Here is a 27,328-nt window from a genome sequence, read left to right on the forward strand (position 1 = left end):
TGATGCAGCCCTCAATGAAACTGAGTTTGACACCCTGTCCTAAGCTGAAATGACCAATCAAAGAATAAAGGAGGCATTTTCAGGTGGCCAGAGTACCTGACACCTTCCAAATTACAAATGTACAACATTTGAATGGACTCAGTATAGACTTCTGTATGAACAGAATTTAGAAGGAAAAAGAAATACACATTACTAGGCAGCTTTGCTTCTTCCTCCACTCCAATATTTCTTCTTCCAATCTATTTATACACTACTCAGAGCAAGTTGTTTTGTGTATGGCTCACTATAAAGTAATGAATAATAATACCAAATAAAATTTGCCTATAGGTGTCTCTATCTACATGTTCTACCTATACGCATTATAGGGTAAATGCAGGCAAACAGTTTTGAGCTGTATGAAAAATGGAGTGTTGATGATTGTATCAACTACTTTTCCAGGCTTCTAATGAGATATTAAACAATCGTTTTTTAAATATTTCAGGCTACTCAGAAATTAAGAAATCTGTTTTATTACACGATTTAATAAGCTAAAGCACAGGTAACCAATCTATGGTCCAAGGACCACTGGTGGTCTGTGAGATAATTTTAGTGGTCCCTGGAGAAATCTTGACTCCTGGGCCAGATATGGCAGAGAGGGAAAGGAAAGGAAAGGAAGAAGAGAAAAGAAAAGCGGGGAAAGAGAGGTGAGGGACTACAGCTACAGCTCTGGAATATGGGACTGATTTTCCCAAAAGCATCAGCAAGCCACTGTCAAATAAGCTTCAATTATTTTGTAATAATTACACTACCTTTAATAATTTTGTTACATTTAAACAACCTTTAAAGATTTTGCTATGATAAGCATTTATGATGATTTTATAATGAAATAAGCATTTATAATTTTGTTATGTTAAATAGGTGCATTTCATTTTAATAAAATGGAAGTTCTCTGATCATTATTTTGCAAATGTAATTATGTTTTTTTAAATTCATATTAGTGGTCTGTGGGACTTAAAATTGTGATTTAGGATCTGTGGGATTTAAAATTATGACCTAGGTGGTCTCTGAGGTCCAAAAGGCTGGGGACCCCTAAGCTAAAAGGCTTATTTTTACTCTGTTCTAGTGGATCCATGCAATATTAAAAGAGACAGTGGTGGATATTCTCTTCTCTATTTTCCAATGGCACAAAATTAAAACAGGTTCTCCAGTATACAGATTGTGTGTACCTTACTTACCTTATGTATTTCAATATATAAATCTGATGTGCTGTCCAAATTGGGCATATTATTATATTCTGATTTTATCATTAATCAAACCCTCGGCTTAGTAGGGCATAAAATACAAAATTTACTTTCTGTGTAAAATTAGTTTCATCAAAGAAGACCAGGGACTTCTTCCAAATTGGGGACTTGATTTCAGTCTCCAAAGATACATTTGTGTTGACATTTATAGGTGCTGGTTTAGAGCCAAGGTTAATTGGAATTCATGCTGCATTAGTCATTATACCCTATGGAATTTTCACACATGTAAGCAAAACTGGTGATTAATATTACAATAGAACGCTTTTTTTAAAAAAACTTTTCCCAATTCTAAGGGTACATGTTGTGGTGACCATGCTTAAAAGGTCAAACCAACGCAAGAAATCACACCACACTTTAAAGCTGCACAGTTAGACAAGAGCGCTGCTGGAGAGTGGATAAGACAGGCGAATGTCTCCAGGCTGAATATCTCACAATGTTCTTTGCATATTATTCTCCCGTGTCTACTTTTGCAAAAAACGCCAAGAACTTCAATTCACTGATTTTGGGACTGAGATTGCTTAAACATTGTTTGCTGCTGAGTTAGGCAAGAAACTTTTCTTTTTTAGCCATGTTTTTTCAATAGGCCAGATGCAATGCTGACTAGGCAGCTGCTTATGCTGCAAATAACTGCTAGTCTAATGCTGAGTCTGGACTGCTGAAAACATGCAGTAGAGGACATTGGGACCACTCCAGATTGCAGTCTGGCCTCAAGCTGGGAACTTGCTCACCTAGTGCAGAAGGACATTTTTACAATGGATTGTTCTTTTGTGTCATGATATAATTGCCAGAAACCTTTCAGATTTGATGTCCCAAGACAAACAAGGAAAAGACCTAAATGACACAAGGGACGTGGTAGAAATAGGATAAGGTGCAGCCTTAAAACGCAGGGAAGTTTCTTTAAGGACACGGAAAGATGAGCATTTCAACAGCTGCTGGGGGGGATAAGCCCACCCTGTAATGCCTGAGCATCTATACCACTACAAACAACACAGGGGGGCATATATCTATAATAAGATGACTTTGATTTGCCTGTTTGATCTACCCCCTTATACAAAATGCATGAATGCTGTTATTTTCCTTGAAAGGACAATATTGACAGGTCATCATAATGTTTCTATTCAGAGCGCTTTTCTGAAAACACTTTCACAGTGGGGGTTCTTTGCTGGCTGGCTTGCTGCTGCCTCTCTAAGCCAGCGCCCATAATTAAAGTAGCCTTGTTTGTTTGCCTTATTAAATAAGCTGCCAATATATTGTATCTGTTAATGTCTCCACACTCTTGGCTTCCCAGTCCTTTTTAGCACCATGAAGCCATTAAAAACAAACCTCTTACATCAACCAGATTGAGCATTTATGAGCTTGATCAAGTTAGTCAAGTCACTAATTTCCAAGGGAAAATGCTAATCATATACCCCACGGGCAAAACGTCTTAAAAACAAAGATACAGGGAACATCATGTTTACAAATTGGTTAATTAATTTCAAGTACAATTGATTTGCTTTTTTAAAAAAAGAATAAAGAGCAACCCTTTCCTTTGAAAAAAGTTTCCATTGCACACAAAATGGTAACATTACTTTTTTTCCCTTTCCCCCTTTTGTCTGACTACTTTTTGAGCTGAATGCAAAAACTAGAACACTCTCCTCTCTTGGAATGTTGGTAACAAAGAACCCTAGGAAGCATTTGTAGTTAAGGAGAACTGAGTTACAGAATGATAATTGAGTGTTAATGAACATCCCCACCCTGTGGAATCCTGAGGTAACAACAAGCAAGCAAATGCAGCACGTTTGTAATGCCCTTTATGGAACCACTGCTTATTATATTGAGGGAGAAAAATATATAGTATTGTCTTCTGTTCAGCAGACTCCATTTTGTTTTCTTCTTCAAGCTAGCATATATGAGCCAGCAGCCTCTTTTATTTCATTCACTGCCTACTTTATAAAACAACAGTGTAACTACCATTCAGAGATAGTTTCCTGCCAATTGAGACCAATTCTATAGAACAGTTAGTGGGAATTTCCCCACAATCGTCGAACAGACAGTGATGGGTGGCTGGAAACGCCCCCGAACCGATTCTCTCAGCAGCGCTGTAAGTGGGGCCATCTTGTTTTTTGCTTCTGTGCACATGCAGAAACTGGTTTTTTTGCTTCTCTGCATATTTATTTATTTATTTATTTATGTATTTATTGGATTTGTATGCCGCCCCTCTCCGTGAACTCGGGGCGGCTAACAACAGTGGTAAAAACAACATGTGACAATCCAATACTAAAAACAGCTAAAAACTCTTGGTTTTAAAACCAATCATACATACAAACATACCATGCATAAATTGTAGAAGCCTAGGGGAAAAGAATATCTCAGTTCCCCCATGCCTGATGGCAGAGGTGGGTTTTAAGGAGCTTACGAAAGGCAAGGAAGGTGGGGGCTATTCTAATCTCTGGGGGGAGTTGGTTCCAGAGGTCCAGGGCCGCCACAGAGAAGGCTCTTCCCCTGGGTCCCGCCAAATGGCATTGTTTAATTGACGGGACCCGGAGAAGGCCCACTCTGTGGGACCAAACTGGTCACTGGGATTTGTGCGGCAGAAGGCGGTCCTGGAGATAATCTGGTCCGGTGCCATGAAGGGCTTTATAGGTCATAACCAACACTTTGAATTGTGACCGAAAACTGATCGGCAACAAATGCAGACTGCAGAGTGTTGGTGTAACATGGGCATACCTAGGGAAGCCCATGATGGCTCTCGCAGCTGCATTCTGCACAATCTGGAGTTTCCGAACACTTTTCAAAGGTAGCCCCATGTAGAGAGCATTACAGTAGTTGAGCCTCGAGGTGATGAGGGCATGAGTGACTGTGAGCAGTGACTCCCGGTCCATATAGGGCCGCAACTGGTGCACCAGACGAACCTGGGCAAACGCGCCCCTCGCCACAGCTGAAAGATGTTTCTCTAATGTGAGCTGTGGATCAAGGAGGACGCCCAAGTTGCCCAAGACGCCCAATATGCAGAAACCTTTTTTTTGCTTCTCTGCATGCACAGAAGCTGAGTTTTTAGTACTCCATATGTGTGCCTGCGCCCGCACAGCACATGAGGAAGAAAACCGGCAGCTAGGTAAGTCAGAACCCACCTCTGCTACCATGGATACACAATGTAAAAGACCCTAGTTTGGAAAATAACTCGAAAAATACCTGGAAAATACCCTCTCAGCATACTAAGATATGCTGAGACAAAGGAAATGAGGCCAACCTTAAAAGTTTCTAAAAATCAGATGTTGATGTATAGCTGCAACATTGTTGTGTAAGCTCATTTGAAAGACAACCTTGCTACTTATTGGTTCTTCCTTTGAGAGAAAGGTATTGTAGTGCAGTCTGATATGACAAAAGGGGACGTTAAATTTTAGGATTATCATTTTTTTAACCCCATGGTTGTATGGTTCCATGATCATCTAGGAAAAGGATCTATCATACATAGAAAAATAATTGAAGAGGCCAAAAAAATTCGGTAATAAGTCAGTACAGTACTTAATTTTCTAAATCAGTGATGGCGAACTTATGGCATAGGTGCCACAGTGACACATGGAGCCATATCTGCTGGCACGCAAGCTGTTGTCCTAGCTCAGCTCCAACATGTATGCATGTGCTGGCCAGCTGGTTTTTGGTTTCCAGAGAGCCTCCGGGGAGATGCGGGAGGTCGTTTTTACCCTCCCCCAGCTCCAGGGAACCTTTGGAGTCTTGGGAAAACACGAGCCTACTGGGCCCATCAGAAGTTGGGAAACAGGCCATTTCTGGACTCCAGAGGGACTCCAGGGGGTGGGGGAAGCTGTTTTTGCCTTCCCCATGCATTGAATTATGGGTGTGGACACTCACACATGCGTAATAATGCATGCACATGCTGTTTCGGCACCTGAGGAAAAAATGGTTCGCCATCACTGGCTTAAATAAATAAACAGAATGACCACAGGCGGGGGGGGGGGGGATTTGACTTTTTTCTTCCTCTAGGCATCCTCATTGACTTTGCTCATGGGAAGCTGGTAGAGACAGTCAGAATTTACAATGCCATAATAGCAATAGCTCTTAGACTTATATACCACTTCACAGTGCTTTACAGCCCTAAGTGGTTTACAGATTAAGCATATTGCCCCCAACACTCTGGGTCCTCATTTCAGAAGGATCGAAGGCGGAGTCAACATTAAGCTAGTCAGGATCGAACTGCCAAACTGCTTGTAGCTGGCAGTCAGTAGCCTGCAATATTGCATTGTAACCACTGCACCACCAGGGTTCATGGGGACAGTGCAATAGCTACAAGTATGCAAATACAACTAGTCTGAACATCATGAAAATTTCAATTCCAGGGAGTAATGGATGCCAAACTTTGTATGATATCTTTAGCAGATTTTAGGTACCTTGATGCAAAACTTGTTGCAATACAAATAGTCCTCAACTTTCAATTGCAATGGAAACTGCAAGTTGTGATGGTCATTAAGTGAACCACCTATGTAATTGCCTCACAATGACTCTCCATTCCTGCTCTCCCTAATGCGATAATGAAGTGGGGCATAGGCTGCCTCAGGGGTGGGGGCTTCTGGGAGGCCTAGCACAGCCCAGGCTGGCACCGAGCACTTCCCCACCTCACATATGGCCTGCAAAGAGACCTCCAAAGGCCTCTCCCACCCTTTGAGGACTCTGTGCTCTACTTCCCATCAATCAGGATACATGCAGGCCTTGGGCCTACTTTCCTGCCCCACTGGGTCCCTGTTGGCCTTGGGCCTGTTTCCTACCCTGCTGGGTCCCACATTCTTCTCCATATACCCCACCACATATTGGTCACTTACTTTTTACTATAGATCTCCTTCTGGAAGCATCAACTGCATCGTGTGACTTCTATACATGTATAGAAGGTTACATGCCTACATGCCTGAAGCAGGCACCAATTTAGGAGTGGCCGCAATTCATTCTGAAATAGCCCCTGCTTCCAGGACAAAGCTGCCTGTCCTGCAGGGAAGCCATGGGGCAGAGTGGCCTGCTTTCTTTCCCTAACAAAATATCCGGAGCTCCATCCAAGAGGTTGACAGTATTTCGAAGTAGTCCCAAGTTTTTACAGCCACTTCCAATGGATGGGAGATAGGTGTGTTTGGCCAATCTTTGTGGTCAGTCATAAGGGCAAGTAGGTTGCCAATTGCCTGAGTTTTGTTAATATGACCACAGGGGCTCTGCAGTTGCCTTAACTTCAAAATCAGGTCATAAGTAGCTTTTGAACAGTCTCTCATATCTTGAATGGTCACTAAGCAACTGGTTGTAAGTTGAGGACTACCTATATATTATACCATTTGGGTTAACAGATACTCACTGTTAAGGATTTTAGTAGTACAGTATATATGTATTGACTATTGCTTTCTTCTTTTAGATACATGACCAAAAAACAAATCTTAATTACTTAGAAGAGTTATTTTGGATGCCATACTGTTCTTTCCATTCTTTGTAGAATTTACTTATTGCAAAACATCATTCTGTTAGCCTGAAAAATGATTATAATGCAAAACCTACACAGTTCAGAAACCCACGTGATTCACGGGATAAACTGGGAACTGCATTATAAAAACAATTAGGAATTGTGTATTGACTATGCTATTAAGATGGTTGTAGTGACCATATAAAGTAGGTTTTCTGCCCAGACGATCGGTCCTTAATCTAGTCCTTTAGATCTTTAATAATGTGCTCATCATCTCTCTAACTAAGTTCATACATCTTTCTCCTTGTCAACTTCTTCTTCTCTTTCCTTCCACTTTCCCAGCATTGAAAGCTTCTCCAGAGAACTTAGAGGTTTTCATGTGTCTCCAAAGGCCTGGCAGAGCTTAAGAAGGCTGCTCTTACCAAAACAAACCAATGCCTGTGAGAGCTTCACATGGTTCAGCTTTCAAATCAGCCTCAAAGGGGGGGGGGGGTTATTATTTTACTTCAATCTGTCACTATGTTTTATTTTACAGGCAGTAACATCAAGCAAACTTAAGTTTTCCCCTGTGTTAGACTCTCCCAAGAAGGCTTCATAAAATGTCAGAACTTTTAACGATTTCATTAACAAGTTGTGTTCTCATTTGGAACTTTAATCTGATTAAACAGCCCTTGAGGGTGATTGACAGGGGTATTTTAAACATTGGGCTGTCAGTATTTCTTCAAAGAAAGGCACAGATTATTCAATATCCATTAACTTTAAGGATTCTGTTTCCTGTTCAAGATTTTTTCTTTTTTTCCATAAAAGCATTATTGAGGAAGCAAAACTTGATCAATGTAGCCATATGCCTAGTGCTGTCCTTTGTCCTCATCTACTCCCCTTATTAACTTGAATTTTAATTTGTATGGTGCTGTTATGCCTAGTTCTTATTATCCTCCATGACAGTATGCTGACTAGATGCAAAAGAAGACAGAACCTCTGCACCTTTAATAACTATGTGTAAATTGGGGTCATGCAAGTTATAGATGCTAAAACTGTGTTCTCCACTTTTACGTCTAAAAAAAAAATCAAACTAATTTACTGAATTGCTTCCAATTAAAAAATGTTCACTTTCATGATCATGGAAGCAGGATATTTCCTATAAACTTCTCAATGCTTTTATGATTGTTATGTTATGAACGTAGGTAAAAATGTTTACATCCATTTATTTTGTTTCAAAGCATAATCAAACCTGAGAATTTTTAGGTTGTTTTCGTTTTATTTTCTAGAACCTAAATGATCACATTCAATTGTGTATTCACAATTCAAAAATTCAAGCTGTCATTCAGTCTTTAGACCACTCAGAGATGTAACTGCTTGCAGCAGATAGGGCTATCATATCTAGGCTCCAAGAGATGACCATTAATTGAGGACAAAGAGTTACTGTTTTTGTGTCTGTCTGCTGTCATAGAATGGTTATCTAGAATTTTGTAAATCAGATGTGGTAATCATGAAGCAATACTTCTTTATAATTAAATCTATTACCATCCTTTTGCCCAAAACTCAGTAATACAAGAGATGAACCGTTGAACTTACCTGAAAGGTCTTCTCGCTGCACTGCGAAGAGAGTCCAACGTGGTAATACTTCAGCCTTATTGGCAGGGACTGAGTTAAAAATTAGCATAATTATTATGTCCCGCCCACCACTGCCCCCTCTTAGCCAGTGATAAAAACGAAGGAATAGTAAGGAACAAAAAATTTTATTTAACAACTGTAACCTTCAAGAAACTGTGCACCTGGGCCAAAAGGCCGGGCGGGTTTGGACTCTCTTCGCAGTGCAGCGAGAAGACCGTTCAGGTAAGTTCAACGGTTCTTCTCCACTGCACTGCTCAGAGAGTCCAACGTGGGATATACCCAAGCCACATCTTAGGGAGGGATAGGCCGGACCAGGGGCGCTGGAACACAAACTCCCTGTAGCACTCTTCTGCCGAAGGCTGCCTCCGTTGAAGCAAAAGAGTCCAGGTGGTAGTGTCTGATAAAGGTCGTAGGGGCAGCCCAGGTAGCTGCCCTGCAAATGTCCTCAATTGGTGCCTGCGTAGTCCAAGCGGCTGTGGTAGCCGCGCTTCGGGTAGAGTGGGCTGTAATCCTACCCGGTAAGGGTGTTGCTGTGGACCGATAGGCTTTGATGATACAAGTCCTGATCCATCTGCTGATGGTCTTAGATGAAACTTTTCCTCCCATTGAGGATGGGAGAAAGGACACGAAGAGGGCCTCCGACTTTCGGAAGGTGCTAGTGCGACGGATATAAATCTTAAGTGCTCTTCTAACGTCCACCTTATGCCATCGCAGCTCTGATGGGTGAGAGCCATGGGTGCAAAAGTCTGGTAGGACAATGTCCTGGGCTCTGTGAAACCTGGTGTTAACCTTGGGTATAAAACAGGGGTCCAGACGCAGAGTCACTCTATCTGGATGAAAAACACAGAGGTCCGGCCAAACCGATAGTGCTGCAAGCTCCGAGACCCTACGAGCCGAGGTGATGGCTACTAGGAAAGCCACTTTAACTGAGAGAAAACGAAGTGATACTTCCCTCAAAGGTTCAAAGGGGGGTCCTGTTAACGCCCTTAGAACCAATGGTAAGTCCCAGGATGGAAAATGGTGTATGACAGGAGGAGACAGGTTTGCCGTTCCTCGTAGGAAGTCCTTCACCCAAGAGTGATGAGAAATTGGGCAAAACGGGTCTGGCCGGAGAATTGTTGCTATAGCCGCCACCTGTCGGCGGAGTGTGTTGGGCGCCAACCCCTGGTCTAGTCCTTTCTGGAGGAATTCCAGGAGATGTAGTACTGAGGATGACGAGGGCGTGATTCCCTGAGCTCTGCAAAAGGTGCAGTATGCCGCCCAGGTAGCCTGGTAAATACGTGTCATTGATGGCGCCGTGCTGCTTGAATGGTGTTAATGACACTTTCTGGAACCTGTTTCTCTCTCATGCGGTTCCCTTCAATCTCCACACGGCAGGCTTCCACCACTGTGGGTCTGAATGTACTATTGATCCCTGTGTCAGGACCAGCCGTTGAAGCGGGATTCTCCATGGTGGTAAGATTGACAACCCCATCAGGTCGGCAAACCAAGGGCGCCTGGGCCAGTATGGGGCTACGAGGAGAATGTCCGCCTCCTCGGAAATGATCTTGGCCACCACCTTGTGCAATAGACAGACTGGGGGGAAAGCGTACAGAAGCCCCCTGGGCCATGGTGATAGCAGTGCATTGACCTGCTCGGCCTCTGGTGTCGGAAATCGGGAGAAGAATCTGGGCAATTTCTGGTTGTGTTGCGTGGCAAAGAGGTCCGCTACTGGTACTCCGTACCTTTGTACTATCAGTTGGAACGCCTCCGGGTTCAATGTCCATTCCCCGGGATCGATCGTCGTCCGGCTCAACCAGTCCGCCTGGGTGTTTTCTATCCCCGAGATATGCTCCGCTCGGATCGATGCCAGATGTCTTTTTGCCCATGACATTAGCTTGTGGGCCTCCTGCATCAGGCGGTCTGAGCGTGTGCCACCTTGGTGGTTCACATGTGCCCTTGTTGCTACGTTGTCTGTTAAGATTAGGACATGTTGGCCCTCTACCATGTCCGTGAATGACTGTAGAGCTTTGAACACCGCTCGTAACTCCAGTCTGTTGATATTGGGATCCTCCAAGTCTCTTGGGGACCACCTGCCCTGGGCCACCTGTCCCCTTGAGTGCGCCCCCCAGCCGGAAAGACTTGCGTTGGTAGTTATCGTCACCTCCTGGTGAGCCAAGAAGGGGGAGCCCTTGGTTAGGGCTGGTGAGGTCCACCACGTGAGGGAAAGGCGAACTGTCGTGGTCAGGTGCACTTGTCTTTTTGAATTGCTGAGGCGAGCCCTTTGGAAGGGGAGGAGGAACCATTGAAGGGGGCGAGCGTGAAGCCGGGCCCAAGGAACGATGCTGATACAAGAGATGAACATCCCTAGCAGTTGTGGACAGCTGTGCTAGGGAGGTTCTGTTGCGACGGGAGATGGAACGAACCAGTGCCCTTATCTTCTGCCTCCTCTCTGATGAGAGGAAGACTAGGCCTGTCGAGGAATCTATTATGGCGCCCAGATGGAGCAGGCGCATAGTTGGCTCTAGATGACTCTTGGCTCGGTTGATGGTAAAACCTGCCCTCTCTAGTGAATCTATTGTCCGGGCCAGGTCTTGTCTGGCTTGTTGAGGGCTTCTGGAGAGAATGATAACGTCATCTAGGTATGCTAGAAGACGGATGGATTGAGCCCTGAGGCTCGCTGTTAGAGTGTCCAAAATTTTGGTGAATATCCTCGGGGCTGAGGACAAACCGAAGGGCATGGCCTTGTACTGGAAGTGCTGGTTGAGAATAGAGAAGCAGAGGAATTGTCGATGTTGTGGATGGACCGGGACATGGAGGTATGCCTCCTTGAGATCGATGGAGGTCATCCAGTCCCGGTGGCGAATAGATGCTAGTATGGTGTGCAGGGAATGCATTTTGAAGCGTTGGTACCTGATGTAAAGGTTCAGCTGTTTCAGGTTTAAGATTAGGCGGCAGCCGCCTGAAGACTTGGGGACCACAAACACGATGGAATAGAATCCCAGCATCTCCTGGTGCATTTGTACAGGCTCTATTGCTCCTATGTCGAGGAGGTGTTGAACCTCCTGCAGGATGATAGATCGCTTTTGTGGTTGACTCAATGAGGTTTCTATAAACCTGTTGGGAGGCCGGTGTAGAAATCTTAGTTGAAGGCCCTGAGCTATGGTGTCCAAGGCCCAAACGTCTGTGGATATGGACTCCCAAAAGTCGGTGAAGCACTGCAGACGCCCACCGATGGGACTGTCCTGGGAGGAGTCACTTCTGTTTGCGATAGCCTCCCCTATTGCCTCCTCGAAATGGTCTACAGGATTGTTGGAACTGTTGACTTCTGTTCCCATAGCCTCCTCAATCAGTGCGATAGGTGGGTGTATAAGCCCCCTGTCCGTAAGGTCTTGTGACTGGGGATGAAGTTGAGGTGGGGTCAGAACGAAAGGACTGCCTGCAGTAATAAGGGGCTCTCCGCCTGTCCTGACGCCTTGCTGAACATGGTAAAACTTTTTTCTTGTCCCTATCCTCAATGAGGACCTTGTCTAGGGATTCGCCAAAGAGTTGAGAGCCCTGATACGGGGCCGCAGCGAGACGCCATTTCGATTTGGAGTCCGCCTGCCACGAACGGAGCCAAAGCAAGCACAACTGCATTGGACATCAAGGATGTCACTGGCGTATCCACCAAGGGATACTGGAGTAAATCCTCCACCTCTGGGTCAAATGTATAGAACTTCCTGTCCCAGGCTAATGGTCCTAGGGCTGCAGTTGGCTGCTTCCAGGGCTTTTTGATGTTCTCTGCAAAAATGGGTATTGCAGGGATGTGCTCAGACTCTTTCTGTGGCTCGTTGATGAGTCTGGCTGCTGGCATGATGCCCACATCCTGAGCTGCTGGCTTTGCTGAGTTATCAGGCGTCAAAGTGGCTTTGGCCTTATTCAACAAAACTCTGAAGAGAGACTGCTTGAATAGGCCTGCTAACAGAGGTTGCTCAAGTAAGGTGGCTTCATCTCCGGAAAGCTCATCCTCCTGGTCCATGGGCATTTCTCCAAGGTCTTGGTCTTCCTGGAAGGAATCATGCACAGATGTGGCCACCTCAGGTACAGTCCAAGGATCCTGTCTGGTAGGTCTAGGGAGAGTGGAAGGCCTCTGCTGGGCGCCCACTGCAATGCCCTGAGAGTAGGCCGAAGCAATCATATGCTGCAAGGATGGAGACATTGTTTGCCAGTTGTCCATGGGCCCTCTAAGGCCCGCTGCAGTTGGTGTGAATGTGGCTGCTGCAGCTGAAGATGGTTGAGACCTTGGTTGTATAGCTGGTCTGGACCATTCTGCCCTCTGAAAACCTTCTGCAGGTGGTGCACTTAAAGGGCGATCAGGTGACAATCCCCCTGCACCTGTGAAGTGAAAGGCCTCCATTGGAATCTCTGAGACCGAGGGGCTCTGCTGACGTGGGGGAAGACTGCTTGAGGGGCTAGGGCCTTTTTTAGCCTCGGTTATTTCCAATTGGGCTTCTAAGGCCTTAATCTTCTTCTCAGCCTCTTTTAGTGCTGAGGACTGGGAGGACTTCCCCTTAGATTTGCTATGAGTCTTGTCCTTCCCTTTATTTGTTGAGGGAAGTGCCGGCTCAGTAGGAGCATTTTGAGGTAACTGCGACATAATTGTAATAATTACTAACAGACAGTAAAATGAAGAGGCTCTTGCACAATGCTAGTAAATTGTGGAATGACTAGCAAAATTGTGACGTTTAAGAGTGTGTCACTGCCCCCTGGTGGCAGTGATTGGCCTATGACACGAGAGGCTTCACCCTCGACCTTGTTGTCATGGCAAAAGTTCTTAATAACAATATGGCGTCCTGGGGAAGCTTGATGCAGCTGAATCATTGCCTCCCGACCTGAGCTCCTCCCAAAATGGTGGTCGTGACGTCAGGCGGGAAAGGAAAACTGTCCCTTAACACGGCGGAGGAGAGCCTGTGGTCCCCTTAGTCCGCCATCTTTCCGGCTATCTTTCGGGCGGCGTCACAGCCCCCTCTCGGCGGTTTATCTCTCCTCGAGCCGATCGCTCCGACAGCGGCGCCTCCTGGCCGCCAAACAGCTGATGGGGCTCACAGGCTCCTCATACAGTAATTTTGAGTTCTCCCTGCTGCCGCGCTTAAAACGCGTGCTTTTCGGCTGCTCAACAGCTGACGGGGCTTATAAGCTCCCTTTGCAGAAAACTTGAGGCTTCTCTGCCGCCGCGTTTGAAACGCGGTCTTCTCGGCCGCCAAACAGTTGATTTAGGCGTCGGGAACACTGGAGGCAGTCGGGACTCCTCACACTCGGTATAAAAACCGACCCGGAGGTACTGCCTCGCACTGGGCACCCAAAAGGAAACTGGGCATGGATAGGATGGGGGTTTGATCGCTCATCTCAGGGACCCCATACCAGCGCTCCCTGTCTGCAAAGCTTGCTCCGGAGAGCAGAGGCTTCTCATGGGTGAAGAGTTGGAGAACGATACCCCGGAGGGCAGAGGCTCTCAGACTTCTTGGAGCTCCAATGTTCATTCTGTAGAAAAGGAGAATAAAAGGGGAAAAGGTTATCTTTAAAAGCATAATTTTATTAGACAATCTATCTCTTAAACTAGAGAGAACAAAACTCATAGTCCCTACACTATGACTGAGTTTTTAAAACTGGCTAAGAGGGGGCAGTGGTGGGCGGGACATAATAATTTTTAACTCAGTCCCTGCCAATAAGGCTGAAGTATTACCACGTTGGACTCTCTGAGCAGTGCAGTGGAGAACTTATGACATTTACTTTTACTAGAAGATGTTCATTTATAATTTTCTTTTAAAAAATTTAAAGAGAGGTCAATAACTTTGTATAGCAATAGCACTTAGACTTATATATCACTTTACAGTTATTGCAAGCCTCTCTAATCAACTTAAGAGTCAGCATATTTCCCCCAACAATCTGGGTCCTCATTTTGCCCACCACAGAAGGATGAGTCAACCTTGAGACTTGAACTGCCAAACTTCTGGCAGTTGTCAGTTAGCAGAATTAGTCTGCCATACTGCATTCTAACCACTGCACCAGCATGGCTCAGTATAATTTGACAATTGTCCATGTGTTGGGATAACAACTGCTAAAATTACCAAGCAGTACAGTAAACACTGAAGTGGGATTACTATATTCTGCATTGATGATTTTATTATTTATTATTTTCTTAGAAATTCCAAAGGCCTAGATGGGAGATGATGGGCAGTTTTCTTCTCTTGGAAATCTACACAACTGAATTTCAGACACTGCAGCAACCCTAAGCCCAGGATCTGAGAGAAGAAATTGGGATGACCTTCTAGGACAGACACTTTGAGTGTGACCAGATGCTGTGTTTCATAAGTCTCAAGGTGTGAACCCATGAATATGATGTTGGAGCTATAAACTTGCTATGCTACTGTCTAGTATTGCTGCCTAACAGCCTCCTTTTCTACCCTCCTTGAAATAGTCGTGTAATCTCCCACTCTTCAAATTTTGGGGGATTTCAATTGCCATGATCTGGGTTGTGGTTGGCTTGGTAGTTGCTGAAGATTTCTTGGCTACCATGTCTACTAAAGAAGAGTCCCAGGCAATGTTCCCTCTAATTTTTTTTCGGTGTGGGTGGAAAAGTATAGTGTCTGAGCGGCAGTCCCTTTGGGACTGGGTGGCATAGAAGTCAAAATAAATAAATAAATGAATAAATGAATTTTATTTAAATGCCTGAGCTCCTGATTTTTTTTCACAGATGTCACCCAAGATAACTTATTGCGTAATTATTTGGGGCTCGGTGCTGGAGCAGAATAAGGTCCCTTTCCACTATGTTATTCTGTTATTTTATACTTCAATTAATATCATTATCCTCTTACAATTCCAGATAGGCCATCATATCTACTCCTCCTTCTTATACATTCTTCATAAAAGAAACAAAAAACTTTTATACAACTTTTTCCTAATTAATAGGAAAAAATGTTTCCTTCTTTTTTATTAAAGAAATTACTAATAAAACAAAACCAAAATCTATTACTATTAAAACTAAAACAACCAGCAAAACCAAAAACACAACTATTAATAAATCCATGTTTAAAAATCTTCATTTCTTAAAAAATATTTATCATAGTATTATAGTAATCTAATAATACTATGAAAATCTGAACACCAATGCATCATCAGAATCAAACATCTAGATAACTACTAGAACAGTGATGGCGAACCTTTTTTGGCTTGGGTGCCAAAAGGGTGCACGTGTGTGCAATAGTGTGTGCATGTACCCACACCCATAATATAATGCCCTCCTGTCTATGCATGCCTACAACCCCACATTGCCCCCCATGCAGCAAAAAAAATGTGCCTCACAGCAAAAATTGGCCAAACAGGTCAACCAGAAGTTTATTTACAAATTTCCAACTGAGACATTGGAAGTTGGGACATTTAGGCTTCCCTAAACCCCAGGGATGGCGAAAAATGGCCCAACAGCCCTACCAGAAGTTCGGAAATGAACTTTCAGTTGGCTTGTTGGACCATTTTTTGCTCTGCCCAGGAGGCTTCCCTGAAGCCTGGGAGAGCGAAAATGGCTGAAAAGCAGCCCAAAAATCAGCTGGCCAGTGCATGCATGCACGTTTGAGCTGACATAGGGCAACGCCTCACATGCCCTCAGATATGGCTCTCTGTGCCACATGTGGCACACCTGCCATAGGTTCACCATCAGTGCATTAGAAGATAACAAAAAGAAGTTTTCAGATTTTTGTAGCCAAGATCTAATGAGCCTGAGAGTAAAGTACCATGATTCAGATATTTAATGCAGAGGCGAGAATCTCAATTTCAATTCCTGTCACTAATAGAAGATAGAGTAACTGGTAAATTAAACTATGATGTAATTTTTTTTTGCCCTTCATTGGTGAAAGCCAGTTTGATTTAGTGGTTAAAGCAACAAACTAGAAACTAGGAGGCAGTGGGTTCTGTTCCTACCTTAGACACAAAACCAGACAGGTTAGCTTGGGCCAGTCCCTCCCTGCCAGCCCTAGGAAGCAGGCAATGGCAAACTATTTCTGAAATCTTGCCAAGAAAACTTCAGCGACTTGTTTAGATAGTCACCAAGAGTTCACATCGACTTGGAGGCAAAAAATCTAAGATGTCCTTAATGCTATTCATCACTGTGTTATTCTCACTGATATTACCCGAGGGTTATTCAACACAGCAGCATTAAGTTGCTTGTCATTCAGCTAAAACCGACTGGAAATGAAGAAACTGGCTTAAACATCTGCTTCCATATTTCAATCCAGTCTTTAGTTTTGGCAACAATGCTGGCCAGGTATTCTATTTGGGCAGCAGTTAATATGACCTGACATATTGTTCTGCTTTTTTTATGGCTCCTGCCTAAGTTAGAAAAGAAATCGCCAATCACTTTCCATTTTATAAGTCAGTCTTTGAGGAAATGTGGTTTTGATTAATAGGCATTTTATAATCATCCCCATCCAATAACCTCCTTTCCTATTTTATTCTAGCAGCCCAAAGGCAATCTGGCAGCTTTGTTGGTGGAAAAGTGGGCAAAAATGCTTTGAAGTTTAAAAAAAATGCATGAATGTCAATAATGAAGACTCATTTTGCTTTTAAAAATATAAGGCTAGCTACAACTTGGAGAACCAGCTTTTACCAAATAATGTCAACTGGTTGGGCTTGCATAATACAACCAGCCATAAACCCTTAGTTTACAAACTATGTTTATCCCCTATACTAACAAATATTATGGATTTTATGACTCTGGACAACTTACACATCATAGTCTTCTCTAAGATCAATGGGGCCAACCAAAGAGTGGATTTGTTTTGTTTATTTTCACCAAATTCCTTTAAAGATGAAAAGTCTTTCCTGTATATTGTAGCATCAGTTGTGGCCTATTTCTAAATTTATATCCATTTCTATAAGGCACAGCCGGATGCATCAAGAGCTGCCCAAATCCCCCCACCCCCGGTTTAGTGAAGTGGGAAAGTCGTGATATGTCACACGAGGACAAAGTGATGCCGTGAGTTTGACCCCCTGCTACAAGGGATAATGAAAGCATGTCCTATCTTGGTTAGCAATCCGAGGAGAAACGGATGCTGTGAGTTCTGGAAAATAATCAATTGCTTGTTTTCATTTTAAACTCAGAGAAATTATTCTGAACCACCAATTTTCTGTTTGCTGAAGACCTTTAAAGAAAAGCTTACATTTTCCTAACATTCATTCAGCTAGCTGACTCCTGTCCATTTATTAAGTTCCTCCCTAGTATTTTATGCTCAAGCCCTGGAACGAAAAGATCATAAATATTTAAATACCTGCCATTCCACGACCAAAATAATTCACAAGAGCAGTAATTTTAAAAAGAAAAATTATGAGCACTTGAAATAAAAGTTACACCTCAGGCAAGAGTTCCTGCGAGATAGATTTGTGCACCACCTCTATAATAGCTTGAAAAGCTGTTCCGCCAGCAATTTCCCTAAATATAAAGCAGGACTGCCCTCTGATCACATACTTATTCATTAGCTTGTAAGAACTGTGCAGTTCCGAGATCTAAACATTTTGAGCAAGAGAATTCAAATGTTTTATAGGTATAATATATTTATATATTTTACCTAACCAGGTTTGTTAAAGTATGCCTTATCATATAAACTGGCTGGATTCCCCCAATACATTAAACCGAACTGGCTGCTTTTACATATCAAATTAAACAATGACTTTATTAACCAGCTTATACAGCCCAAGTCCTGCTGTGATATGCCAAGAGGATGGGCAAGTCGTTGTGACATGAACTTAATGATGAACATGAAGACAACGCTAAAATGAAAAAAGAGAAGAAAGCAAACTCAATGCCGGACCTACCATGAAAACTGCCAGGAAAAGGGAGAGAAGCCAAGAAAGACAAAAATTTCAGAAAGAAATTTAACAAAAAAATTCAGAAAGTTATTAGAAGAGGCAGGAAGTATACTACAATAGCATCTTCAACACTGAAGATAGAAACAAATGGAAAAACAAGGAAATCTTTCAAAAGATCTATGAACTCAGAAGGTGATTCAAATCTCAAATTGGTATGCTAAAGAACACCAATGGACAGATACTAATCGATTCAACGGAAGAAGTATCCTCAAGAGAATACTTGGTCAGGAAACCATTTAACAAAACATGGGAAACAAACCATCTCTATGGTTAGCAAACAAGTGCAACAAGGCTGCATATTCTCCTCTTATTTATTCAACCTATAGAGGCAGTCCTCATTTAATGACCACAATTGGGATTAGCACCTTCATCATTAAACAACGTATTCATTAAGCATATGACCATTCCACCTAGCAGAAATTCTGGCAGTCTAAATTCTACAGTAATTCTATCTTTGGGAAAGATTTGATAAGTGGATAAAAATGCCAAATCTAGTCTAAGCATCTGGCTGATTTTTTGATCACTCATAACAATCCTTTTCTTGGCTGTTTTCTTTCTACTCATCCAGTCATATCACATTTTAGAATACTTGAACTGTAGTCACTCAGAGTGACATACAATTCTTTCTAGAATCTTGTATTTCTTCCATTATTATCATTTATTGGAATGTAATATGCAACTATCACCAATCCTATAGATTCCCAGTTTCGTATGTAGTACAGTACACCAATTGATACTTCCTGATATAAATTTGAGCCATTTCATTTATAATTAAACCTCCAGCTTGCTGGAGAGAAAACCTATGAACGTCACAGCTCTGTCTCCTTTCTTAACTGTTTTTGCAGCAAGGTTCATCCCAATTCTTCATCTGCTAAGTTGAGACCATGAACCAATATTCAATATCCAAAATAATTTATTCTTAAGACACCTGCAGAGCCTGGTCAGTCACACAAAGGATAAGTTAGCCACAGCTCCTAAGGCTAAACAGCTTCCACTGTCAAATACAAGCTATATCTACTGTACTTTACAGGAACAAAGAGACTCAAATTACAAACAGATTATTGGTTACAAGGTAGCTATCAAGCATGCCATACTCAAATACAGATAAAGTCATGGTAAAATGTGTATATTCAGGAAAAAAAGCACTAAGCGATTTCTTACCTCTACAGGGCCATGTTTACTACAATTCCTTGCACCAAATAATCAATTCCAAACAACTTCACTCCACTTTGGCTTTCTCTACTTTCTGTATGCTCTTTACCATTATACTCCTTGCATTCCAAATTGATTTATCTTCAACAGATTGGCCTATAAATAATGATCCTAGCCACCCTTCATGGTTTTGTTCTATTAAAATGTTCATTTAAAACTTTTTCGAGGCAGTGTAAACTATGATGTCAACTTGAAACCAACACACTTGGAATATTCCCTGATAATTGTAAAGTCAGGATCAGTTGTGGCACATTTTGAACAGGATGCTTTAAGCACAACTGAGGCCCAGGTTTATGGAACTCTCTCATATTACCTTATTCAACCTAGTAGTTCTAATTCAGAGATTATTTTGCAAGGCAACACACTATTGTCTACATCCCATCAGATCAGAGATATTTGCAATTCACTGACACACTCCATATCTTTAGAGTTATATGTTCTGTTTGAGCCTTTCCTTGACATTTTTATCAGCATACCATAAGCACAACTAAAACCCAGGTTTATCCTCAGCACTCTCACATTACCTTATGTAACTTAGTATTTTATTCCATTCATTCCCTCCTTTTTTCCTTCCTTCTCACCCTCTCTTTTATCTTTTTTAAAAATAATTTTTATTTACATATATATAATGAGACAATAACAACAGACAGTACATTTACATAAAATATGAAAAAACAAGCAAGAGATATATTTCTTCTCTCCTCCTGTAGTAGGGATTGTTGACAGCGTCCTCCCCTTTTTTAAAATTTCTTGGCGGTGTTAAGACCAGTGGTTTGAGTTGTGTATTGTTATAGTTAAGTTCTTATGTTGTAGATTTTTATCAAATAATCAAAACAAAAATTATATTGATTGGTTAAGAAGATTGTTCTTTGAATTATTTCTTTATCTCGCAGCACTATAAAGAGATGTTCTTTTATTTAACCAGGTGTAAAAATCTTCCCATATTTGGTAGTATTTCATTTTTTCTTTTTCTTTTAGTTCCATTGTTAATTTATCTGCTTCAGCACAATCTAACATTTTTTTAATTAAATTCTGTTCATTTGGCATATTTTCATTTTTCCAAAATTGTGCTATGGCTATCCTCGTTGATGTTACTATCCTCTCCTCTCCTCTCTTCTCACACACCCTCTCTTTTATCATTTACTGTATTTTTCAGTGTATAAAACACACCCTTTTCCTCCCTAAGAGATGCTAATAGTTAGGGTGCATCTTATACTCTGAATGTAGCTTTTTTATCTAGCCCTAACTAGCTGCTAACGATCTTCCCAGCTCTTACCTCACAGGCTCTTTCATTGTTTCTCTCTGGAAGAAAGTTTTCCAAGCCCTAAGTCTTTGCAGGGTTTTTTTCATTACTCTAACTTGCTCTGAGTAAGTTCCTTTCCAGCCCTAACCAGGTGCTAACGATGTTCCCAGCTCTTACTGGCTTGCAAGCTCTTTCATTGTTACTCTCTGCTAAGAAAGTATTCCAAACCCTGTCTTTGTAGGGGTGGTGTGTTTCATTGCTTTACTTGCTCCAAATATTTCTTTCCAGCCCTAACCAAGTGCTATTAAAGTACCCAAGATCTTTCATTGTTACTCTCTGCAAAGAATGTTTTCTAAGCCTTAAGTATTTGCAGGGTTCCCCCCCCCCATTGGTCTAACTTGCTCCAACTGTTTTTTTCCAGTCCTAACCAGGTGCTAATGATGTTCCCAGCTCTTACCCGCTTGCAAACTCTTTCATTGTTACTCTCTGCAAAGAAGAATGTTTTCCAAGTCTTCGCAGGGTTTTTTCCATTGCTCTACTTTCTCAGACTGTTTCTTTCCAGGTGCTAATAATGTTCCCAGCTCTTACTGGCTTGCAAGCTCTTTCATTGTTACTCTCTCTGAATAAAGTTTTTTTAAAGCCCTAACCAGGGGATAAAATAATGTGCTGAAGCTGACTACATTAAGGAGGTTAGCTAGATGAATACCTGGTAAGCAGATTCTTTTCCCTATTTTCCTCCCCAAAAACTAAGGTGCGTCTTACATTCCGGTGCGACTTATACTCCGAAAAATACTGTATGTTTTTGTTTGTTTGTTTTTTCTGAACCTTTTACATTCAGAAACTTTCAGCTCTCAATGTTATTTCAAATTTCAATTGAAATTTCTCATTTCTTCCTCTACTTATCTACACACATTTGATCCTTCATTGATTGCTATAAATCTAGCAGTCCTGGAAATAATTAACATAGTCATGGAGCACAAGACTGCACTTTAACTTAGATTACTCATCAAAGGATCTTATATTAAGGATTAATCTGCTATTTAACAGAACAAACTCATAATCCTGAAAATTATATAAAAATGAACATGTGTAGCTCTTTAAAGACTGATTAACATATAGATATTTAAGTTTTAACTCAATAATATATATATATATAATTACATATTTATTTCTATGTGTATATATTACGTAAATTTGTACTATTTAAATAAATTTAAATTAAAGTGGATTTGTTTCTTTACTCTAAACATAGGTGCAAAGTCTGAGTCTGCATAATTATTTCCTTTAAACATCTTGAGGGCACTCTTCAGGATTCCCCTAAGAACTGTCAATAAATTACAATATCAAGAGAATAGAAAGAAAAATATTATATATGACACAATAATGTTAATTTTATTTAAATTTAAATTAAAACAAAAATATTTTTCTTCTTGTCTTGCATAGATTTTTATTCTAGCCTTGTTTCCAAAGGGTGGTTCCTGCCACTTAATCACCAGGTTGGTCCTTATTCCAAAATACACATTTTTTGTATTAAAAGTATTAAAGTAACATTGTCAGATGCTAAAATAATTTTACAAATATTATATAAACTTACAAAATAGGTCACTATACTTATTTATTTTTAAAACAATTTTTAATTGGAAAAGTGACTATAAAGTGTCAAAGGTCCTTCAACTAAAAAGGCTGCTTCCAGGACCACCGACAGGTAGAATGGAAGGGAATGGAAAGGAATGAATCCTCTGATTGGCTGACAGTAAAGTGTTCCCTAAGTCCAAAAGGCCAGGGTGAAAGTGCTAGTGTTTACTTAACTACTTAAAGGTAAATTTTAGCATTCAAAATGGACCCAAAATAAGTTAAATGCTTCATGTTTCTACTATAAATTAGTTAAAAGCTAAAGAGAAATTGGTGTTGAGTCACGAGAAATGCATAGAAGTCAGTCACATTAAATCATTATAGAATTTGATTTAGATGTAGTACAGTGGGTGAACCCATCTTCTAACCGGCTTTGGAGAACTGGCAGAAAATCAAGACACACTGAGATATATTTTAATTCCTCCTTCTAGCTTTGTTTCTGATTATTCTTTTGTCTTTTCTTTCTTGGCAGGTGAATAAAGAAAACTTTTCAGTTGGTTGCCATGTAAAGCCCTTACCCAGCAACTGAGAATTCACTGTGGAAAACAATTTGACTTTTTTTAAAAAAAATGCTACTCTAAGTTTCCTTTTTTCCCAGACAACTTAAGAAAACATGAATACTGTCGTACCCACCCTTAGGGAAAAATCAAAAATAGAGTTTTTTTGAGTAAAAGACCTACTAGCTGAAATGCCACAGCATCATTTCCATTATTCTGGAACTCTATAAATTAAAGACAGCTTCCTTCTTTATATCTCTTCTAGACTCCCTTAATTCTGCTGCAAGAAGTTGCTTTAACTCTTACTAGATGTGTGTTTTCTGTTTGTCTTTTTATCTCTCTTGCAATCTGATGATTTCCTCAATAATATTTTTTAAAAGCATGACCTAAGCAATTCTTAAGACATCTATTATCTTGTGACGCTTTTAAAACAGAATGTTCCAGAAGGTCAATGAATAAATATTGTTTCAAATAGAATTCAGCTGCATGAATGTGTCAGAAAAATTCTGGGGAATAATAATTCTGTTGTTTAAAAAATGTTATACTTCTTTAAGCTGCTTAACATTTTATGCTAATCAAGTCCAAACCTGATAGCTGAAAATGTTATTTTAAACTAAAAAGAAATTAAACCATTTCCTTCACATGGTTTATTGATTAATGAGTTGATTTCATTATTTGTGGTATAGTTTTTTCCCCTCCACCTTAAAACATACATACATCCATAACAACATATATACTTTCAATGAATAACAATGTGTTTATAGTCTCTCTTATATGAAGATTAATAAAATATCCTAAATCACATTTCAAATCACTAATTATTCCTTCTGTCTAAAAACAAACTAACTAAAAGAAGAACTTTATATAAAAAGGCTGAAATATAATTTCAGTAACTAATTTTAATCTAAAAAGTGATAGACTAAGCAATTTTCCTTCATTTTTAAATTCTAATAATCATTTTTATTAGGACCGTCCTGAGTTTGCGAGGAGATGGATGGCATATAAATGTAATTAAATAAATAAATTCTCTTAAATCTTAAATTTAATTTCAAACCTAGTTACATTTAGGTATGTGTCACATATTAATCTAATGCTGCCTCCTTTTCTTTTGTCAACCTGGTTCTTTCAATCATATTTTTCATTCCTTTATCTCTTTTACATTAATTTTTCATTAGCTATTTAGTCCATTTTTATGTTCAATCCACTCATAAAATTTCCCCAAAATTTTATAAAACTCTGATTCTTCTTTATCCTTAATTTTCATTGTAAATCTATTCATTTCTGCACAGTCCATACTCTTCCTTAGTACTTCTCTTTCTGTTGGTAGTCTATTCAGCTTCCAATTTTGTGCAGACACAATTCTGGCGGCGTCACTATGTTTCTTTTTTATTAAATTTTTCTGGCAAGATGCCTAATAAAGATATTTCAAGTTTCGGTTCAATATTTTGTTTCAATATCTTCTTGACCCATGTTTGGACCTCGATATGTTTTGCATTCAGTGCATGTCCACCACATATGATAAAAAGAGCCAGGTGTAGTATTACATTTCCAACATTTCATCAATTTATTCTTAAACATTTTTGTTAGTCTCTCTGGAGACATATGCCATCTATAAAACATCCTGTACATATTTTCTTTAAATGTTGTTCCCATCATCATTTTATTATTCCTTTCCCATAGTTGTTGCCACATATTCATATCTATTGTATGTCCTATATGTCTCATCCATTTTATCATTGTCTCTTTCACTTGTTCAAATTCTAATTCAATGGAAAGCAAATAGTTATACAATTTCTTTATCAACTTTTCATTTGTTCCCATTAAGAATTCATCTGGCTTTCTTTTGTCCAAATTAATTCCTTCTGTTTTACTATCTTTTTTCATATCTTGCTTGTAACTATATATTCAGGTACCAATCCATGTTTATGCCTTGATTCTCTAATTCTGTTGCGGATTTCAACGAATTTGTCTTCAATGAAATATCATTATATCTTGGAATGTTATTCCAATCAATTGTCCTTGGGTGTGTCAAAGTCTCTCTTCCCAAATTGAAAAAAACAAGTTCCTTATACTATGTCTCTGGAAGTAGCTATGTATCTTATGTCCTCCATACCAAAAAAATATGTGCCATCCAATTTGTAAATCATGCCCTTCTAGTATTAAAAGTATTTTAAAAAGAGTTTTCCATTTTTCCAGATATTTTTCAATTTGTTTTTAAAGTTTTAAATAATTATTTTCCTTAAGTGTTCAACATCTTGCTGATAGTTGGATCCCAAAATATACTAGTTTCTATCTGTATGTGCAAAAGATCTGTCAATTCCATTTTTTGACTTTCTGTCATATTTTTTACAATCAGTTTTATCTTATCCTTATTTAAATCCAGCCATCTCTCCATAATTCTCAATTTGATGTAGAAGTTTCGGTCCTGAGTTAAGTGGATAAAAACTAAATCATCTGCAAATGCTTGTAATTTTTATTCTTCTTTTCTAATTTTAAGTCCTGTAGTCTCCTTATCCTCTCTTATATTTCTATTTAACACTTCTAATGTCAGAATAAATAGCAATGGTGATAACGGGCATCTTTGTCTTGTTCCTTTAGTAAGGATTATTTCTACCAAGCTTTCTGGTCCCGAATAAGAGATGGAATATAAAACAAATAAACAAACATGGGTTTGTTATACGCATAGCCTTGCGGGGATAATTTGCTTTCTTTTCTTCTCACAAAACTCTCTTAAAACTGTTACTAGGTTTACATGTACTAAGTAATTGTTTACTGAATAAACTGCACTTGTTAAATTCACACCTTCCTTTAAGTTGAAAACAAGTAGCATTATGCATGAAAGAGCATTAAAAATGATCATGAAAACCCCACCCATTTTTAACATGCAGTTAATGCATATTAAGAAGGAATAGAATTTCAATTACATTTGCATCCATCTTGACATTTTAGACTCTTTTCTCCACAAAGTCCCCAAGTATTATGACTGACTAGGTTGTGTGAATTAGGCCAATATCATAGCTAAAGAGACAAAGCCAGTGTGCGATCTTCTTGCTATCTTCTTGACTTAATTATTATCCAGAAGCTGTTGGCTATAAAATGACATCAGGAATGTTTCTCTGTTATATAAATACTGTAGTAGATTTTTCTCCAGAGCTTTGTTCTATTCTTTAACTTAAATACATATTTCCTTTTTTCTTCTTTTGGTTCTTCGCTTACTCTTAAAAACCTAGAAAAACATGCCCTTATTAAGGGCATTAAAAACTATATAGAACTTTGACTATTTGAGAGCATTTACAGCTAAGTAATCAAATACTACAGTGCTATGAATAGGGTCACATATATTGGCAACACATTCTGTAGCTACATAATGCTTTTCTAGCTCTTTCCAGGTGTGCCACATTGAAATAATAAAAAGGTTATATTATGAGATCTAGTTATTGGCAGTTACTACAAGTAGAGGACAACGGAAAGCAAATTTATGAATATCCATCTATTCACTTGAGCAGCTGTTTGGCATTAATTTGTCCAAGCATTATTTTACTGTTGAATATTCATATAATTTGGATTTTGTCCATAGAGACATTTGTCTAAAGACCACTGAATATGAATGTACCAGTACTGATAAGTTTTCCTGCATTGATGCAAGTGAAATATGTTTTTATATTTCTCAATGTCACATTTTTTCAGAAGTACTTTCTCAGTAACTCATATGTTCAAAATTAAGAGATTAAATATATCAGAGAAGCAGCTGAAGCAAACAATAGATAAATATCATATGGAGTTCGAACTTAGATTTCCTGTAACTTCCATGGATGAGCTAAGGAGTTATAGCCACATAGGCGCAACAGTACACAAGATGGATTTGAGCAGCGTCTCCGCTATTAGAATTTTTCCTTAAGATAGCTAAGTCTCCTCCTATGTAACTTAATTCAAAAGGAAATCCCATTCTATTCGATGCAGATGAATTTAGTCCCAGAATTTCAATTATTCTGATAAGTCAATTGTGTATTTTCATTTGTGCTTTTTTGTGTGTGCATAAGAGATCATATATGCCCAGATTATGCATCCTCCTCATAGAACCCCAAGCTTCTTACAAGAGAATACTATCTTAAACCATTATAAAATAACATAAAAGTATTACAACAAATAATAAAATCCACTTGATTATATCAAGGTTTGTAGTTGCGCAATACCATAATACAATGTACTGTATATGGTTTCATATGCTGTAAGGCAATCAATTGTAACAACAATTGTGGCAACTTTATGTAAAACATAGCATAGCATAGAAATCCAATTATAAATATTTGCCCCAAGTCAACCAAGTAATGCTGTCAAAGTTCTTTCCCAATGCCTAGAGATTTGGGAGTCTGGCTAGAGAAGAATGGGCTTCCGTTCAATCCCAACAAAGGGCGCCCAGAAGCAAGTCGCAACCTGAGGACCTTTGCCCAGTTCAACTTTTGATCCAATAGCATCTGTTTCTGGATGAAGACACCCTAGTCATGACAATACACTGATTACTGTAGAATAATATTAC

General features: G+C 40.0%; 1 protein-coding gene across 2 annotated transcripts in view; it reads right to left on the bottom strand.

The window, feature by feature from the left end:
- Positions 1–27,328, bottom strand: part of PPP2R2B (protein phosphatase 2 regulatory subunit Bbeta) — a 272,333-nt gene that overhangs the window by 241,360 nt on the left and 3,645 nt on the right. Inside the window, exon 1 of one of the 2 annotated variants that reach the window (XM_070739384.1) lies at positions 19,369–19,396. The exons of the other annotated variant lie outside the window; for it this stretch is intronic. The gene's annotated coding sequence lies outside the window, so the exon portion shown is untranslated. Of the gene's footprint in view, positions 1–19,368; positions 19,397–27,328 lie in introns of those variants that run through there. 2 annotated transcript variants of the gene reach the window in all.

This window comes from Erythrolamprus reginae, chromosome 2 (assembly GCF_031021105.1).
Source record: "Erythrolamprus reginae isolate rEryReg1 chromosome 2, rEryReg1.hap1, whole genome shotgun sequence".
NCBI classification, from domain to species: Eukaryota; Metazoa; Chordata; class Lepidosauria; order Squamata; family Dipsadidae; genus Erythrolamprus; species Erythrolamprus reginae.